Source organism: Sinocyclocheilus rhinocerous, unplaced genomic scaffold, assembly GCF_001515625.1.
Source record: "Sinocyclocheilus rhinocerous isolate Xijiao unplaced genomic scaffold, SAMN03320098_v1.1 scaffold2388, whole genome shotgun sequence".
Lineage (NCBI taxonomy): Eukaryota > Metazoa > Chordata > Actinopteri > Cypriniformes > Cyprinidae > Sinocyclocheilus > Sinocyclocheilus rhinocerous.
This window is the reverse complement of record NW_015626362.1, coordinates 25,875-40,489: the sequence shown is the minus strand read 5'-3', so window position 1 is coordinate 40,489 and position 14,615 is coordinate 25,875. Positions and strand designations below refer to the sequence as shown.

Genomic DNA, 14,615 nt, shown 5'->3' with positions numbered 1-14,615 from the left:
GTGTTAAACTGTTTAGAAGCAGATCTCTTAGAAGTGGTGAACTCCTCACTTCTCTCTTGGACTTTTCCAAACTGAAAACTGCAGTTGTTAAGCCCCTCCTGAAAAATAGCAATCTTGATAACACCATATTGAGTAACTACAGACCAATATCAAATCTACCTTTTATAGGCAAGATCATTGACAGAGGTGGGTAGTCCAGGGGTCAGAAAGTAAAAGTCCTGCCATATGTTTATTCCTCAGCACTCAGCAGCTGATTTCACCAGAGGAGGAACCAAGTCATTCCTTTCAAGTCACAAGCAAGTCTCAAGTCAAATCCCAAGTCCTCAAAGAGTTAAAGTTAATGAGATAATTAAGTGACTAATTAAATGATCATTGTGCATTGGTGATGAACACCTGCTGTTATTGAGAATTACAGAGGATCAGATGTTGATGTTTTATTTGTTAAAATGATGCCACCGTCATGGAGATCAGTGTTTGCTTTAGTTGGGCTCTTGACCCTTTTAGTAATTTGCTTCTAAGCATTTGAAATATTGTTTCACAGCAAACATTTGAGCATTTGCGTATTGCTGAGTTAATAATAAATGGATAATTTTCAATCTGGTTTCTGACTGCATCACAGCACAGAGACAGCACTCATAAAGATAATAAATGATATTCGCTTAAATTCTGATTCTGGCAAAATATCAGTGCTGGTACTACTAGATCTCAGTGCTGCATTTGACACTGTTGATCATAACATGCTACTAGAGAGACTGGAAAACTGGGTTGGGCTTTCTGGGATAGTAATCAAATGGTTCAGGTCATACTTAGAAGGGAGAGGTTATTATGTGAGTATAGGAGAGCATAAGTCTAAGTGGACGTCCATGAAATGCGGAGACCCACAAGGATCAATTCTTGCACCGCTCTTGCTTAGCCTGTACATGCTCCTACTAAGTCAAATAATGAGAAAGAACCAAATTGCCTATCACAGCTATGCTGATGATACCCAGATTTACCTAGCCTTATCACCAAATGCAGTGAAAAGCAGTCGAGCAACAGACGAGGACAGCAGTTTGTAAGTGTTTTGTCTTGTTTTCTCATTAGATTTCAGCAGGTTGTCATTGCTAGGAAACATTGTTTCACATATTGTGTTTTACCATGGTAAATAAGTCGCTTGTTCTCGTACGTATCACGGGACTTTCCAGTTTCAGTTAACTAAATAGTAAGGCATGGCCGAAGCCAGTAAAAGTACTTATTTGCCTGTTTGGAAGCACTTGTTAAGCTGCGTTCACACTAGCAGCGACTTTGTCGCTGCATGTCGCCAGCGGCTGGCGATGAGGTTGCTAGTGGGCGTTCTCACTACTGGTTGCCTTGACAGCAAATCAGGTTTCTTGCTGCTAAATACTATATTAAATCCCTACATACAAACAAAAATGAATGAGAAACAGAGCCTACTTTTTTTCATTGCGTATGTTTATCTACGGCTCAGAGGAGAATGATCACATGAGCTCTACCATCTTCTTTCCTATTGGCTGTCGCTTCTGAACATCGCTCTTAATTTGCATAAAGTTGAAGGATTCTGAACTTTGTCACTTCGCTGGACACGCCTCATCCGTCGCCAACGGCCGCTGTCGCACTTGTCGCCGGAAATCGCCAGCTCTCCATTGAAATGAATGGGATCGTGTCACTTTGTCGCTTATAGTGTGAAGAGGGCTTTAGAAGAAGCAGTCGAGCAGCAGACGAGGACAGCAGTTTGTAAGTATTTTGTCTTGTTTTCTCATTAGATTTCAGCGCGGTTGTCGTTGCTAGGAAACATTGTTTCACATACTGTGTTTTACTGTGGCAAATACGTGCTCAAGTCACGTTTGTTCTCTTGCGTATCGCGGGACTTTTCAGTTTTGGTTAGCTAAATAGTAAGGCGTGGCCAAAGCTAGTAAAAGTACTCATTTACCTGTTTGGAGGCACTTGTTAGAAGAAGCAGCCGAGCAGCAGACGAGGACAGCAGTTTGTAAGTGTTTTGTCTTGTTTTCTCATTAGATTTCAGCGTGGTTGTCGTTGCTATGAAACATTGTTTCACATACTGTGTTTTACTGTGGCAAATACGTGCTCAAGTCACGTTTGTTCTCTTGCGTATCGCGGGACTTTTCAGTTTTGGTTAGCTAAATAGTAGGGCGTGGCCAGCTGACTTCAATAACGACTTCAATAACACGCCAGCAGTCGCGGCATCCCTCCTGTGAAGCCCTCCTCTTGTGAAGACCGACAAATGTAAAGACCATTGACTCTACCTGCGCGACTCCCCCAAGCAAGGACACCGTCAAGGCACTTGAGTATTGCTTTTCTCCCCTTTCTTTTTTTTCTTTTCTTTTCTTTTCTTTCTTTACACTTTGTACAGCTTGTTCTCATCTACCTGTTTAGGACAATTGTACTCACTATGTGCTTTCAAATCTCTACTATTACTACTATGTAAGTCGCTTTGGATAAAAGTGTCTGCTAAATGATTAAATGTATATGTAAATGCAAATGACTACAGCCCCATTGACTCCCTCTGCCAACGCATTGATCAAATTAACAGTTGGATGAGCCAAAACGTTCACTAGCACTCGGAAATCACGCACTGTACGTTGGAGGCAGGCCAATCCTAATAATCTACTGTCCCTCTGTCCTCTACTACTTTACTCTCTATTCCAGTTGGTCTCTGGAACTGCTAGTCTACTGTTAACAAAGCAGAATTTATTTCTTCTATTGCTACTTATTCCGGTCTCAACCTCATGGTGGTCTCCTCACCGGCCTTCCCAAGAAGACCATTGGACAGCTGCAGCTCATCCAGAACGCTGCTGCCAAGATTCTGACTAGAACTAGAAAATCTGAGCACATCACACCAGTCCTCAGGTCTTTACACTAGCTTCCAGTTACATTTAGGATTGATTTTAAAGTACTTTTACTCATTTATAAATCACTCAATTGCCTAGGACCTAAATACATAGCAGATATGTTCACTGAATATAAGCCTAACAGACCACTCAGATCATTAGGATCAAGTCAGTTAGAAAAACCAAGGCTTCACACAAAACAAGGGGAATCTGCTTTTAGTTATTATGCCGCCCGCAGCTGGAATCAGCTTCCAGAAGAGATCAGATGTGCTACAACATTAGCCACATTTAAATCCAGACTCAAAACTCATCTGTTTAGCTGTGCATTTAGTGAATGAGCACTGTGCTACGTCCGAACTGATTGCACTGTATTTTATGTATAATCTCTTTCTATTCTTAACTGTTTTAATTCATTTTAAATCAATTTTAGTTTATTTTAAAAGTTTTTATTATAATTTTTTATGATTATTTTAATTCCTTTTATGTAAAGCACTTTGAATTACCATTGTGTATGAAATGTGCTTTATAAATAAACTTACCTTGCCTTACATTTCACTACTGGTTATGTATTATATATATAACTCAATATGTGACAAATAAAAATCTTGAAATCTTGAAAATCAATGATAACAATAGGAACACTGAGAATGATCTTGGAGAGAGTTTTACTGAGCTTACTGTCGTAACAGAATGTGACCAGTGTTTGAATTGAACAGAGAATGACTGAAAGCTGCAGCGGAGAAAAGAGTTTACATGAACTTTAATTTAAGGACTTAAATATTTATCTGTACCTCACATTAAGCTATCATATGGCTTCAGAAGACTTGCAATATAGTGCACAAACTTTATTGTGCTTTATATTGCTTTTATATATTTGTTGTGTCTTAGTAATAGTAATAGTAACAGAACAGTTAAAAAATAGCAGATTTGGATCAGCCCTGTCTGAACGATACCCGATCCGACAAAGAATGACAGTATTGAAGCCATTAACCGATATGAGTATCGGATCAGCTCATCCCTAGTTTAAAGCTTGATGCCACTTTTTAATTGCCTGTTTAATTTTGATACTTCACATTATAGTGGCTCTTTGTGATGCTGAGGGAAAATACTGCTCTGACTCAAACAAATGAGAAAATATTATCAACTACAGTAAAATTACATTAAAATTATAATAACAATTAATTACGCATAATTACATGCAAGTAAACTAAGCCAAACCCTAATCCTAACCCTAACCATACATGTAGTTAATTAATATTACTCAGTACTTAAATGTATAGTTGCACTGTAACAAGGACACCTTAAAATAAAGTAACAATACTCACGTCAGTGTGTTGAGTTGACAGTGTTTATCCTGCAGTAGAGCAGCGATCTGACTCACTTGTGTGTCTCCTAGTTCATGTTCACTCAGATTCAGCTCTCTCAGGAGTAACGGGTTTTTACCCACAATTCCAGTCACATACTGACAGGCTTCATTTGCAGCAGGACCCAAAAACCTGGAGAAGAGAAGATAAAGCAGGATTCAATTCAGTTCTGAACTAAAGGTCCATTGCATTACAAAAATGACTGACAAGATCAAAAAACTAAACAAAATCCCTTTATTATTCTAAAAATGAGCTCTAGTTGTTGTAATACACAAATACTTGAAAAACAAAGACTAATGATCACAGTCTTTTTAAAAGAAACTAGAGCAACACTCAGTCCTAAAGCTCAGGACAACAGAAAAGTCCCAGAGAATAGAAGAGCAAAAGCTCACTAGATCATGATTTTCGGTATGAATACAGAGTATGAAATTAAAAGCCTCAAGATATTTCTGGCTTTTAAGCAGGAGTAGTGAGAAACATCAGCACAGAGAAAACAGGCGTGTAAAACCTAATGTTTGTGATCATCTGAAGACTCACAAACCTGCTGTAAATATTCAGTGATAGAGTGAATCTTAGCTTGATGGAAATTAAACTTCAGTGTGTTCAGAAACATTCAAATGAGTTGAGTAAAATGTTAATTATCAAGGTATACCATACTCCAGAATAGCAGCACAACTAAACTGTGTTGACTGTCATCATCAGTACAACAGAACCTGCAGCATCTGATCTGATCTGATCATTTTGATCCAGATTATTGTATATCTAAAATAAATTTAGCCTGCACATCATTTATTTATTTTGTATTATTTCATCACGTCTCACCTCAGTGTCTTCAGTTGACAGTTTGGATCCTGTAGTAAATCATTGAGCTGCTTCACTCCTGATTGTCCAGGATCATTTCCAGTGAGATCCAACTCTGTCAGGTGTGAAGGGTTTGATCTCAGAGCTGAAGCCAGAGCTTTATAACCTTCTTCAGTGATACCGCAGTTTGAAAGCCTAAAACCAGAATGAAAATGTAACATTCAGCTGATTAATTTGTCTAGAAATTACCTAAACAACATAATACCTAAACTGAATTATATGTTGTTCCTTATACAAATGAACTAATACTTAGTTGTAAAGCAAAAACTGACAACTGAATATGGAATCCAAAAAAAAGAGAACTTTAAATTGTTAGACATCAATTTACTTTAGTATCTCCAGCTTAAAGTCATTTTTCAATGTTTAATCCTCTGGTGCTCCTGATTTGTGAGGTACACTTGTGGTCTTCATAGTCAAAAGTGACTGAACACTCTTTTTTTTCAGTAAAATCAATGTAATATATTTTTGTTCAATAATATTTTTTACTATTATTTTGAGACATAATAATTAAACATAATTACTTACTTTTATTAGGTTGTGGGTTTGTATATATATTTAGACATTCTCAAATACTACTTTTTGTCAAGTTTTAAATATTTATTATTTGAAAAGTTGATGTGAAAGTGTCAGTTTTTGCATTAGTATTACTACAGTCAAACCTGAACACAGAGAACGCATTTTGTTACACATAACATAAAAACTTAATTAAAAAGTAACAAAAATGAACAGAAATGCTTTATCAGAGTTTAATCCATCTGGGTCTGATCTGATTTCAACCTCTTATCTGAGTCTTCAGATTCAGTTTTGCTATATAGTTATAGCCACAGCAGTTCATTTGTGTGTTGTATAATTGTGTGTGTGTGTGTGTGTCTGTTTTACACTATTTGCAAAAACTTGCTCTGTTACAGTTCATAGATGTGTGTGTGTGTATTGTGTACTGGTATTAGACAAGGTATGGGGACCAAATGTCCCCACAAGCATAGTAATACCAGTAAATTTTGACCTTGTGGGGAACATTTCTTTTAACAGAATTTTCAATTTTGGGTGAACCATCCCATTTATAACCCACACTGTAAAAACTTGCTGTAAAAAATGACCACATTCTGACAGTAACACACCGTTTTTATTAAAACAGTAAAATCCCATAGAAAACAATGCATTCTGGGTAATATTAGTTGTTTTCGAGAAAGTAGCCTTCTGCAGTATACTGTGAATTAACAGCATTCAGAGTCGACACTCAGAGACTGTTTCTGAAATCACACCATACACCCTCATTCAATAATCCCTACATATTAGTTTACTCATATAGTCCACTTGACAGAGTGATTGAAAACAAATGAGTGAATTCAGACTCTGATGAACACCTGCTGTTAACAAGCAGATTAACTGAAGAAAAGAATAAGAAACAAAACTACAACCGACATATAGCCACAGCCTTAGATGAAACCAACTGAAATAAAAGAGCAGAGGAGGATTAAACAACTCCACAAACAGCATTACCAGCTTCACTTATTACAGTTTGACTTTATTTCTGTCACATATCTACAAAAGTTCTTTGAGAATTAACAGATGTTTAGATGTTTTATTGAAAATGTTTCGTTTGACCTCACCATTGTGGCGATCAGTGTTTGCTTTAGTTGGGCTCTTGACCCTTGACTCTTTAATGTTAGTTTTTCTCTGGCTGCTGTAACTGTGTCTGTAAAGCACATTTTTTTTATATTAAGGGGAGCCACAAAAAAAAAAAAAGTGTGATTAAATGATTTTGATTTATTGTTTATGGTGGTGTAATCATCATCTAGTGGCTCACTAAACTCTTTCAGTGGCTAATCTTTAATGATATGGTGTGGTTTATTATTTGTTTTAGGTTATTTACAATAAGTATATGATGCTATGGGATGACAAACTATTATGAAAGATAAAAAAAAAAAAAAAAAAAAACATTTTATGCACAAAACCTTTATAACTACAGCACCATTTAGACACACACAGACATCAAGAATCAGCACATGAATCTCAACAATGGTGACTTAACAAAAAAAAAGTTTCATGCCGCAATGCATGCTGGGGGCCAGAATGGTACAAAACTCCCAGCATGCATTGCAGCATGAATAAATTATGCAGCTGAATGTTCTTACTATCTTCTTAGTTTGCTTTTATTTTGATGTTTTTTTTGTGACTTTTTAGTAGCCTGTTTTCTGATGTTCAGAGTGTAACCCCCTGAATATTTGTATATATTTATTTTATTATTTTCCCTTGGATGTATATTTTTATGTATTTCAATGTCTTATGTGCATACATTGCAATTTGATTATTGTTACGTAAAGTGTATCCTAAAGTGTTTAAAATGCTATCCAATGAGATGTTCCATTGAGTTTGGTGTGTTTGCAATTGGCCAGTGAGAATGGGGGGGAGGAACTCGAGGGGGGTAGAGCTGCTTGGTCAGAAGGCTTGGTTCGCTGTTTTTTAGTAAGGCAGGAAAACTTAAAAAATTGTATGCTGTTTTAAGTATTACAGTGACAGTGTTCATGTCCAAAATAGTATTCAGTATAACAGGAAGATTTTCTGTGTCTTTAAAGACTATAAATGGGCGAATTTTGCTCAACGTAGCAGCCGCCATTCCGTGCTTCAGAAGAGAGGACTAAAGTGTTTATTATTTTCTTGGGAGTCAAGGACCCAGGAAAAGTTATAGAACAGCATCAGAGTATATTCATGTGATTCTACACCAAAAAAGGACACATTTTCATCTGTTAAAGGAGAGGAAGCTCCAGCCTTCATGGTATGGATATGCAAATACATATCATCGGCAATCTTCTCTGGTGTGACGCATCACTTATTTCATCGCTGGACTGTTTTCCCATTTCTATTGAGGAGCTAAGTTTCAAGTAGTGGATTCTGAGTAACGAGTTTGACTGTGTACAGTTGTAATGATCAGCCTAACAGGCTGGGTTACAAAGTTTAAAATGGGGTCAGATTTTACTGTGTGAGAGGTTTGTATGTGTTAAAAGAATGACATAAAAGAGAAATACGTTTCAAAAGAATGGTGCATTTACAATATTCACATGAGACTTTAAAACAACAGTAAAACCAGGTAACTCATGCTGTTAAAATCATACAGTCCATTGCACCATACCCTAAAACAGTCCAAGAGTCCTAGTGTGCTGAAATGTCCCAATGTGAGTGTCCACCAGTGTATATACAGTCCAACAGAAGTGATAATCCAATTGATTGCAATTGTGTCTGGAAAGGTGAGTCCACAGGAAGGTAACTCCACAATCCAGGGAAGTTTTGTGACTGTTAGTGGCTGCCTGTTTGTTTGGCATGCTGCTCTCTTTATAGAAATATTTCCTGCTTCCTGTCATGTGACTGGTCACATGACAGGCCAACCATACATTTCTTAAAGACATACACACTAAAATGTTAAGAGGAATAAAATGGACTTAAGAAAACATATAAACCAGTTAAAACTCTATTATCCATAAAATCATTGCAATAAATAGAGTGGTAAAACATGTCTCTTGTGTGACAGTGTCACACAGTAACAACCGATTTTCATTCATTCCTGACTGCTTATCCGTGCACCACCGAATTTGGGCCCCAGCGTGAACTCCCAAGCGCTTGGTGTATGAACAATTAAGCATTTATAGGGTGAATATGTTATTTGCTGTACAACTTAGAATTTATTTTGAATTGAATGAAGTCTAAAGAAAGGGAGTAAACTAGGAAGTGGTGTTGCCCTGTTACCTGGGGTCTTTGATAGAGTGAATACAATGTCCTTTATGTCAAAATTTGATTGATTACCCCTCATAAAAATTCCAATTGTTTGCGTGTATGTTTGTGTTTTGCTGTATGTTTACGTTTGTGTTTTTGCTGTATGTTTGTGTTTGTGTTTGCATGTATTGGCGCTTTTCCACTGCACGGTACGGCTCGGTACGGTTCACTTTTGGGGGGTTTTCCACTGGGTACAATACCTGGTACCTGGTACTTTTTTAATACCACCTCGAGTGAGGTTCCAAGTGAACCGTACCGTTACCAAAACGTGACGTGTAAACTCTGCTGATCACTGATTGGCCGGAGAGAATCGTCACTACCTGCGTCACTGAACTTGCGACACAAACACAACAGAACCGCTAGATTTAAATCAGCACAGCCAGCGAAGGATTGAACGCAACTGTTTTGAACAAGCGCACCTTTTTTAACAACCAAAAAGTGGCTGTTTCGTTGTCTGTTGAGGAAGTACAGACGTTCCTCTTGTTGATAGCAGAGAAGCGGATCCAGCGAGAGCTTGATGAAGCGACGCAGAATGAAAATGTTTTTCAGGAGTCGCGGCAATAGAGGCGGCGCTACTATAACGACATGTGAATAATCCCGCCCACTCTAAAGCGGTACTGAACTGCAGTGGAAACGCAAACCGAGCCATGCCGTGCTGTACCGTACTGAGCCGTGCCGAGCCGAGCCGAGTCATACCACGCAGTGGAAAAGCGCCATATGTTTGGGGTTGTGTGTGGGTGTTAATGTTTGTGCACATGTTTGCATGTTTGCGTTTGTATGTTTGTGTTGAAAAATCTTCAAGTGAATAAAGAAATAACAAATGAAACTTGAACAACAGCATAGACCGGTTTGTTAAAACAATCACTTTCATCCCTATTTATTTAAGTTTGTTGTTATGGACTTCTTCTTTATCTAATCTCATCCTGAACATCAGTTTGAAGCCACATTCAACAGATCCACATTATAAACATTTCCGCTTTTCTTAGAAAAAAATATTTTCTTCCTAAACTCTACCTAACAATCCACCAGATGCCTCTACATAAATTCTCCAGATGTGTGTCATTAAAAAGGTCCAATAGGCTACACATCCTTTGACCCACTGAACTTTTCCATGAACTTTTGGCAAAGTTCACCTGGATACACTTTCAGGTGCATACCATAAAACGGATGGAATGGATATCCTTTGACCACTGAATTTTTTCCTGACACAACACCAAATTTAAAAAATGCCAGATCCCTCAAAACTCATTGGATTGCAAATGAGTCGCAACCCCAGAAACAGATTTAGATGTTTTACATTTTTATTTATTTTTTATTTTTATTTTTTTTACAACCTTGGCTGATTAGATATTGACGCATCACAGATTCTGCCTCCCATCTTCAAACCTTCTCTCGTTTCATTGCGGTGCATGAGCCGAGATATTTTGCATTTCGTATGATGTTGTAAAACAGTTATGTTAGACAATGTTAGTCGAACAATGTTAGACATTGTATGTCTGTTTCAACTGATAACAAGTCTTACAGCTGGAAAATCAAAAAGTAATCCTCTCTTATTTTACTGCTTTCATCTTCATATTTTAACTAACCTACATGTAGCCTACGCGTTCAAATTGTTATACCACACAAGTTTTACGATTGACAAAAATCAAAGACCGATTAAAGGAACAGGTGAATCAATCATGAATAACTAAATGAGCTAAAATAAAACAACATTTTCCTGTGGCTTAGATGTGATTGTTTATAAGAAAACTTGTATAACCTAATTTTTAAAGTGAAAAGGTTTAGGGTAAATGATGAATGGTTTCATTAATTAAGAATTGACTTTGATTTATTAAAATCAACTCTTTTTAATTTTAAAAACATTATTGTGTTTAATTCTTTTGCCATACATTTAAATCTATCTTTGCACTGGTATGCAACCAGCTTCCCACCAGTGTTAGGGGCGGTAATGGGTGTGGTTTGACTGGGACCAGACGTAAGCGAGTGAGAATGTATGTGACGGTACTGCGTAAGATGCTCGGTTCTTTTTCTTTTCTAACTTGTGACAAATGCTACCTTTTTTAAACTGTAATGTTAGACTGCAACATAGACAGGGATGGGCAGTATTTCAAATACGTGTATTTGAAATACTATTTTGTATTTTGTATTTAAATACCTTTGGAAAAAGTAAAATGTATTTTGTATTTAAATACATTTAATCTTAGTATTTTTGTATTTTGAAAATACCTTTTTAAAAATGTAACATAGATTTTTAATTACAATTATTTATATCAGCTGCCAGTAGTAACTGTAGCAGAATAAATATTGTCATCATCTAATCTGTTCGGTCAGCGAACATTCAGTGTAATTTCATGTAAATTCTAAGAAATTATATTTTCATGGCCACAGAAAATAACATTCTTACAGCATTAATGAATTAGGGCATGTAGCTTGATTGGAATCATAAAAGGGACATTATTCATAAGCTGTGACAGAATCAGAAACTCATGTAATTCATGCACCAAGGTTTTATTAACTAAGCACTAACACCAACTAGTCTAACAAACAAACAAACAAACAAACAAACATACATGCTCTCACGCGTACATACAAAGGGGAGCAAAGTGGATGAAAGAAATCATTAGAGGAACAGGGAATGAAGCTATGGAAAAGAAAACAGCTAACCTTTGAGTGAAACCATCAGCGCTGTTTTACAACCGGGTCTATATCTTATACTAAACTTCTGTTTTGTTTAGTTAAATATACTATATTTGCATTGCCTTGGTCATTGACCGGGTACAGTCTTGGATGAAAGTCTTGATGGTTTCATGATGGTTTCAAGGTTTGGACTTGCGATCATGTTCTTCTGGGTTTGAAGTGTGATTGGGAGTTTCTTCCCAGGTGGAAAGTGAAGAAGATCTAAGAGAGAGATCAACTGAGATCCTAGGATCTTTGTTGAATGAAAAGTCAAGGCCGAAGCCTGGCACAAACTTAGGGTGTCCTTAGAAGACTTCTATCTCAGCGTCCCCATCTTCTCAGAATCTAAAAGAAGCTAGACTGGGGAGGCGGTTACTGATGTGAGGCCCTTTAAGTTCTGCCGAGGTCACACCTCTCGGGGGTCAAAGAGCCAATGGTAACTTGCACTTTTGGAGGGAAAGTCTATGACTCTTTGTCTTAGAGCATGGTATTTTTGCATATGTAATTCGATTGGGTGTTGATGAAAAAACTACTAAATATTCTTAGAACACTAATATGTTGCATAGGTATAAACATATAATATACACTCTCAATTAGATCATCCGAAGACGAATTCATAGAGACCAAACATGGTATAGGTAAGGCTACATGAATGAGTGGTTCTATCATAAGCATGCATACAACAGTATACAATACAAAAGACAATATACAAGAACAGTAATAATATACGCAATGACCTGAAGGATATGTGTGTTCATTCAAAGAAAGGTTTTTCTATGAATTAATTAGAGAAGTGTATGTTTTTATGGGCATTATGTTTTTCCTATGGGTGAAAGATAGTGAGAGGGAGAACTCTCGACATGCCATTAGGTCGTAAAGTTTATTTGGTCTGGCTGAAGTGTCCTGGTTGCCATGGTAACCAGGGGCCTGGGGTCGTTCACAGACATCATGGCACCCAGTCTGTTTATTGGGTGAGGTAACAATTGTGTCTGATACTTTTTTGTTTTAGATCAGCGTAAGATGGTCGACTCTTTTTCCTTTATTTTCTAACTCAGTATCAAACTCTACTTTTTGAAATTGTAATGTTAGACTACAACATAGATTTAGAAAACTATCTTATGTGGTTGCTTAACGATAGCATCTCATACTTTTTTGTTTTAGATCAGCATAAGATGTTTGACTTTCTGTTCTAACTTGTATCAAACACTACCTTTTTAAAATTGTAATGCTATTGTTTAATGAACATGTCTGATGAATTTTGTTTTAGATCAGTGTAAGATGCTCGACTCTTTTTCTGCGCCAGACGTTACTCCATGCAGAGAACATATCATCTCACCACTGAATATTGTAATTTGTTTAAGCAATATTATCAGTTAAACTCAGGACCTGAATTCCGTTTTGGAAACTGTTTCGGTCTAACAGTAGCATTCAGGTACAAAAATATACTGTAAACTGTAAATTAAAAACAAATTAAAGTTACAAAAGTTATTCAGTCAAGAGCAGTGAGTGATTTTCTGTCTTTTGTTGTTTGATTAACATTAATGGCAGACAGCACAGCTTTATTAGGCTGCTGAGACAAGACACAAGACACAATGCACAATGCACAATATTGATACACGTGCATTTATTTCTCAACTGTTTACATTCACTTAAGACAAAACTGACTGTGCTTAGGAGGATACTCCCCAGGACAGCCATTTTGATGTTTTTTTTTGTGTGAATTTGACCGCTTAAGCTCAACAAACTGCAGAAAATTACTCAATATGATACTCACGAGGTGGCTTTATAGTGCACGCTTTTGATGTGACTGTGAGCGCACAGAAAACCACCTCTGGAGTGCGTGAGTACCGAATGGCTTAAAAAGACTTTAAAAAGATTTGCAATTGATAAATTTTTTTTGACGATGCAACAGTGACCCAATTAGGCAAGTGACAGTTCTGTCAACTGTCCCGAAACATGAGTGAAAGTCTTGTATCACAGCGTGCAGCAGCTCGTTGTATTGCAGACTAGATGCGCCGAAGTGAAGCCACTTTAAGAAAGTGAGAGAGAGAAAACGCGGTACAGCTGAATCTCTCACGCTTTTTTCAAATGACTGATTTACAGCTTTTCTCAATTGCTTAAACACATTTCTTGAAATTATGCCTCTTTTTTGCGAAACTCTTTACTCTCAGACATGACACACAAACCCTCAAAGACACACACACTAAAACACAGTCTTACACACTGATGAGATAAATTCAACACAATACTACAAAAACCGGTAATAGTTTTTCTGAATTGTTAAAACACTAAACCCCAATCTCTGAACCAAATTCTCACTAGCTTAAACCATTTTGTCGAATAAAGCACTCTTTCTGCTAAACCTTAACCCTTTGGGGTCGACAAACGCGGATACGCGTTTTGTGGCATCTTCTCCTGATAACACCAAAAAGAACTTAAATTACACTTTCAGTTTTGATCTTACAGATAAGAGCAATACATCAATCGAATCTGTAAAATAATCATCCACGTGAAGCGCGTGGCGTGTAAACGCCCACATCACAGCAAACAAAGCAGCAAGACCTCAAGTTTTTTTAATTTTACTGTTCGCATCGCACTGAGAGGAATAAGACAGAATTCACCTCAAGAAGCTTTGGATTACCTCAGGAAAAAACTATGCAGCGGCTTGATTCAGCAGTGATCATAAACACCAGTAAGTCTCTTTTTATTAACCTACTTTTGTATTAGTAATAATCAAGTGAAATATTATGAAGTTTCATTCACAGCATCTAAATGTCACGATGCCAGGATGTTTTTTTTATGTTCTATAACAGACAGAAATACGATATAAAAGTAATATGAGTTATAATGTTACTAGCCTAATGTCAGTAAGAATGATTAGTCAAAACTTTACTGTGATAGGATATTCTCTGTTCACGAATATAGCCATATATGTTTATAACTATAGTTTTGGGATTGTATTTTTGTATGCAATGCTTGTGTGCTTGTGTTTATGAATGTAACTAAGCTTCTGTTCATGAATATTTGCTCTGGTGTAAATATTTTGAATGTGTTATACCCGTGTCTTATGGAGTAATGACGCTGAAATGTTTGAAAC

The 14,615-nt window shown here is 36.9% G+C and overlaps 1 long non-coding RNA gene across 1 annotated transcript in view; it reads right to left on the bottom strand.

Moving 5' to 3' along the window:
• Positions 1-3,603: 3,603 nt before the first annotated feature.
• LOC107712075 (uncharacterized) overlaps positions 3,604-14,615 on the bottom strand; it is a 13,784-nt gene continuing 2,772 nt past the window's right edge. Inside the window, exons 2-3 of the long non-coding RNA XR_001636763.1 lie at positions 4,919-4,926; positions 3,604-3,672 (exon numbers count right to left, since the gene is read on the bottom strand). This is a non-coding gene — a long non-coding RNA (uncharacterized LOC107712075). The remainder of the gene's footprint in view (positions 3,673-4,918; positions 4,927-14,615) is intronic.